Source organism: Terrapene carolina, unplaced genomic scaffold (assembly GCF_002925995.2).
Source record: "Terrapene carolina triunguis isolate 2854851 unplaced genomic scaffold, T_m_triunguis-2.0 Scaffold16, whole genome shotgun sequence".
NCBI lineage: Eukaryota > Metazoa > Chordata > Testudines > Emydidae > Terrapene > Terrapene triunguis.
In genome coordinates, this window is record NW_020664367.1 from 752,215 (window position 1) to 757,919 (window position 5,705).

A 5,705-nucleotide genomic window follows, 5' to 3' on the forward strand; every position below is an offset into this window, starting at 1 on the left:
CACTAACAGAGTTTGCAATAGTGAGGGTGTAAAATTAACAAGGTGTGGACAAAGATTGGAGATTATGATCAAGGGGCAGTTTTTGATTACATTAAAGAAGAAATGACAGGACTCAGAGAGAGTCTGGATACAGCTGGGGGATGGGGAAGGAGAGAGAAGAATCAAGATTACAAGAGTGTAGGCCTGGGAAATAGGAAGGATAATTGAGTTCTTGATGGTGACTGTGACGGGCTCGGTCACAGAGATCCCCTTGGGACTGTCACCTGATGTGCTGAAATTACCTCTGAGCCCGTTTTCCCTGCCAGCTTGGGACTCCAGAACCCTGCCTTGTTGAGCCAGACACACTAGCCTGCTGCAACACAGACCCAGGGTCTGGGCCACACCCCTAAAGCTGCAGACTTTAACTAAAAACAGCTCAGCAGGTTACCTGTCTCCAGCACCCAGACACCCAGCTCCCAATGTGATCTAAACCCCAAATAAATCCGTTTTACTCTGTATAAAGCTTATACAGGGTAAATTCGTAAATTGTTCGCCCTCTATATCACTGATAGAGAGATATTAACAGCTGTTTTCTCCTCCAGGTATTAATCACTTACTCTGGGTTTATTAATAAACAAAAGTGATTTTATTAAGTATAAAAAGTAGGATTTAAGTGGTTTCAAGTAACAACAGCCAGAACAAAGTAAGTCACAAAGCAAAATAAAACAAAACACGCAAGTCTAAGCCTAATACATTAAGAAACGGATTACAGGTAATATCTCCTTGCCTCTGTTGCTCCTTGGTAGCTAAATCAAAATGGCTGGGAGCAGAAGCAACAAAGAAATAATTTACTTTTGTATGTACAAAGAAGTGGTGGGAATGCCAGGGGCCTCATGTGGAGGTGAAGTGAGGGCTGGGAACCTGCTGGTGGAGAAATGGTTAAGGAACTGCAATTCTACACACTTCCTCTAAAGCAACACCATGCACTCCTAACAAGCATTATGTCTACACTACAGGATTAATCCGAATTTAGATAATTCGAATTTGGGAAACAGGTTGTATAAATTCGATTGTGCGCGGCCACACTAAGCACCTTAATTCGGTTTTAAACCACATTAATTCGGTGGTGTGCGGCCACACTACCCCATTAACTTAAACACAGTAATTCGGTGGTGTGCGTCCACACTAACCCTAATTCGAATTAACAAAATCGATTTAGGCTCTACTCCGTTCGTCGAGGTGGAGTACAGAAATCGATTTAAAGGGCCCTTTAATTCGAATTAACTGGCTCTGTAGTGTGGACGGGTGAAGGGTTAATTCGGATTAAGGCAGCTAAATCCGAATTAAAGTCCTAGTGTAGACCAGGCCAATGCTACAAAAGTTATTGCTCAATTAACCTGGACCGCTTGCGCTTTGCTATTACATAAGGCTATTGATCTATACTAGTGATACTCAGACTTCAGTGGTTCAGGAGCCAAATTAGAGATCAACATTATCCAAGAGCCACAGTAGTGTGATTTTATTTACTATTTATATTCATATTTAAACAATGTGATGGGAAATATTTAGTTTTTATTATTCTCACAGCAAAATGGCTGACCAAATATTATAATATCAACTACAATTGGTTAATAACATAGTTAAAGCATTCTGATTGGTTAATAACTCAGATTGGTTAATAATTAAATCACACAGTGTTTTGATATCATGTGCTGCAAAGACCCGCAAGGGACACATTAAAGAGCCACCTGCCTCTCAAGAGGCTCAGTCTGAGTATCACGGATATAAATGTATAAATACCACTGTTATACATGGGTTGATCAGAATACAGGCAGTCGTCAACTTTATGACATGCGAGTTATGATGAACAGCACTTACGTTTATAAATTGAAATCCTGTTTCGACTTTCCGATGTTGGTTTCGACTTTACGATGCTCGACCCGATGCAACGCCACACCAGCGAACAAGTTCATATGTGCGCATCGACGTTCTGCACCTCCCATCTCCTGACTCAAGATGTTCAGTTGCTGTTCTGACGCCATATTTACGTGGTGAATCTTTGTGTTTCCAAACTTTTTCTTAAAATGTAGTGTTTCTTTGCCCATAATAATGGAAGAAAAGCATAAATCTGGTGCAAGTGATGTTTTTTCTTCTAAGAACCACAGAACAATTACTATGAAAACAAAAATGGAAATAATTAAGAGGTCCGAAAAAGGTGAGACGCCAACTGAAATCAGTAGAGCTTTGGATATCCCCGAACAACTATTATGACCATCGTGAATGACAAGATAAGGATTCAGGAACATGTCAAGGGCTTGGCTCCTATGCAGTCATCTGAGATAACTAAGCAGCGTGTTGGACTAATTGCTCAGGTTGAGAATCTGTTAACCATTTGGCTGGAGAATCAAAATCAACGCCATGCTCCTGTGAGTTTAGGCATAATTTAGGAAAAGACTAGGTGTCTTTATGGTGATCTAAAGAAAGAACAGGGGGAGAATTCTAATGCTGAGCCTTTTAATGCAAGTAGGGGGTGGTTTATGCATTTTAAAGTCAGGGCCAATTTGCATAACATCAAGGTCTCAGGTGAAGCTGCCAGTGCTGATGAGGAGGCAGCTCGTGCTTTTCCTGAGACATTGACTGAAATCATTGAAGAGGATGGGTATTGTGCTCAGCAAGTTTTTAACATTGACGAAACTGGGCTCTTTTGGAAAAAAATGCCATCGAGAACCTACATTGCCAAAGAGGAGAAATCCATGCCAGAGTATAAAGCTGCTAAAGATAGGCTCACTCTTTTGTTCTGTGCAAATGCTGCAGGAGACTTTAAACTTAAACCTTTGCTTGTGTACCGTTTGGAAAACCCCAGGGCTTTCAAGGGATATTCCAAGGCATTTCTCCCAGTGATATGGAAATCCAATCCTAAAGCGGGAGTCAATAAGAACATTCTTGAGGATTGGTTTAATCATCATTTTGTGCCAAGTGTCAGGGATTATTGCAGCAAAAACAGTCTTGCATTTAAAGAATTGTTAATCTTCAACAATGCTCCTGGTCATCCAACAATCCTTGATTACATGCATCCTGACATCAAAGTGGTGTTTCTGCTCCCCAATACCACCTCATTGTTGCAACCCATGGACCAGGGGATAATTGCATCCTTCAAGGCCTACTATCTATGACAAATTTCCTCCTCTATCTTGGTGGGTCCTGCACTTATTGGCGGATTTTCTTGCCTCAGAGATTCACCATGTGGGTTGGGGAACAGCCCAGAGACCTTCCCCTCTGGAAGAACCCACAGTCCAGGTCAATTGGGAGGTTTGGGGGGAACCCGGGCCTGCCCTCTACTCCGGGTTCCAGCCCAAGGCCCTGTGGACTGCAGCTGTCTATAGTGCCTCCTGTAACAGCTGCATGACAGCTACAACTCCCTGGGCTACTTCCCCATGGCCTCCTCCAAGCACCTTCCTTATTCTCACCACAGGACCTTCCTCCTGGTGTCTGATAACACTTGTGCTCCTCAGTCCTCCAGCAGCATACCCTCTCACTCTCAGCTCCTTGCGCCTCTTGCTCCCAGCTCCTCACACTCACACCACAAACTAAAGTGAGCTCCTTTTAAAACCCAGGTGCCCTGATTAGCCTGCCTTAATTGATTCTAGCAGCTTCTTCTTAATTGGCTCCAGGTGTCCTAATTAGCCTGCCTGCCTTAACTGGTTCTAGCAGGTTCCTGATTACTCTAGTGCAGCCCCTTCTCTGGTCACTCAGGGAACAGAAAACTACTCATCCAGTGACCAGTATATTTGCCCTCTACCAGACTCCTGTACCCCACTGGTCTGGGTCTGTCACATATCTTAGGAGCACATTCACCCAGGCCATCAGGACAACTGAGAAGGAAGGTGGACCAACTCTGAAGGAATTCTGGAAAGGCTTCAACATTTACCATGCAGTTAAGAACATTGGAGAGGCATGGAATGAAGTCAAACAATCCAATTTGAATGGTGTTTGGAGAAAATTGTGTCCTGAGTTTGTGTCTGACTTCCAAGGCTTTACAGACACTGTTGAAGAGGTGACCAAAAATGTTGCTGAAATGGGAAAAGAACTCAACGTAGACGTTGTACCAGAGGATATTGATGAGTTGCTGGCATCACATTCTGAAGAATTAACTAATAAGGATCTCATTGAATTGGAACAGCAAAAAGTGGCAGAGGAAGAAGATGATGCACCCACTGTTGAAGAGACTCCTCCTTGTAAAGTCTTGACAACAGAAGTGTTGGCTGAAGCATTTCAATATTTGGAAGCTGCCATGTCCCTGTTTGAGGAACATGACCCCAACATTGAACACAGTGCATCTGTGAATAGGGGCATATCCAACATGTACAGTTGCTACAGAGAAATTTACAAGGAAAAGATGAGAACTTCTGTCCAAAATTCCTTGGACACTTTCTTTAAGAAAGCAGACAAGACTCCAGAAAAACCTGCAGCCAAGACTCCTGAGAAGATTCCAGCCAAGAACCCTTCAAAAAGTCCAAACAAGAGCCCTTCAAAAAGTCCAGCAAAGTCACCTCAGAGAAGTCCTTCCAAATCACCTCAAAACCCCCTGCAATCCCAACCCAATTAGAACCAACACCCAGGAATGATGAAGACAAAGTATGTAAAAAAAAATTTAAAGTTTTAAAATTTGTCTATGCTTTTTAGATCATTTGTAGGTATGGGCAATGTACAGTACTATATTTCTTTATGTATTTTTAACATATGTGATTTTTAAAATGTCAATATGATTGCTATTTACAATATAAATACATTAATGTAGCTATATTACTCGTCTATAATTGAGTACAAAAATCTGGGTTATTTTGGTGAAAATAGTGTATCGGGCCTTGGTTCACTTACCAATCCCCCATTTATAACACTGTTCCCATGGAAAATCAGTTCTGACTTACGACGTTTTGACTTAAGACACGATTTTAAGACACCAATTGTGTCGTTAAGTCTGACAACTGTCTGTATATTTCCATGTATGGTAGGGCCAAGTGCTGAGAAACTGGAATGGTCACAGGAGGTGAAGGTTAAGCATTTAAAAAAAATGTGGTGGTTTAGTCACAAGGTTCTTGTTCAACCAAAATAACGAACAAGTAGAGTCTCTGGCCACATTTCCTTCAGGCAGCTTGAGTCTGTCAACTTTAAACAACCACAGAGAGAACACACAGGGCAGCTTTTAACTCTCTATAGTCCCATGGTGCTTGCTCTCATGCTCTCTCATGAGATTAGCCCAACCCCATTTTAGTCTTAGGCTCAGCTGCACCTGGACTCCCTCTGCTCTGGCAGGCACTGCCAGCTGGGACTCCAAACACCCCTGCTGGGATTTAACCTAATAAAACTTCACATCTTGTCTGCTTTGGCAGAGCTTTTCCTTAGGGCATCCCTGAAGCAGGGTCCAGCAGGACTACTGGACTGACCAACTTATCCACCCTGTGCAAGCCACTTGCAGTGCGACATGGTTGTTTTTAAGACCTTGAATGTGGACCAATTTTCTAAAAGTAAAGGCTTATAAAGCTGAGCTATTGTGGACCGATGCCTGGCCACTGGATAGCGTCACATTCTTCCCTGCTGGCTACCTTGAAGGACTCTTCTATCCCTTTCTAAAAGTTTGTAATAATCTGAGTCACTTTTGAGTCTCATTTTTCTTTTTATGGATCATCTCAAATACAGTGAAGCTGTTACTGTTTTTTAATCTTATC

At 42.3% G+C, this 5,705-nt stretch overlaps 1 pseudogene; it reads left to right on the forward strand.

Moving 5' to 3' along the window:
- Positions 1-2,088: 2,088 nt before the first annotated feature.
- Positions 2,089-3,152, forward strand: LOC113407615 (annotated as a pseudogene).
- Positions 3,153-5,705: the final 2,553 nt, after the last annotated feature.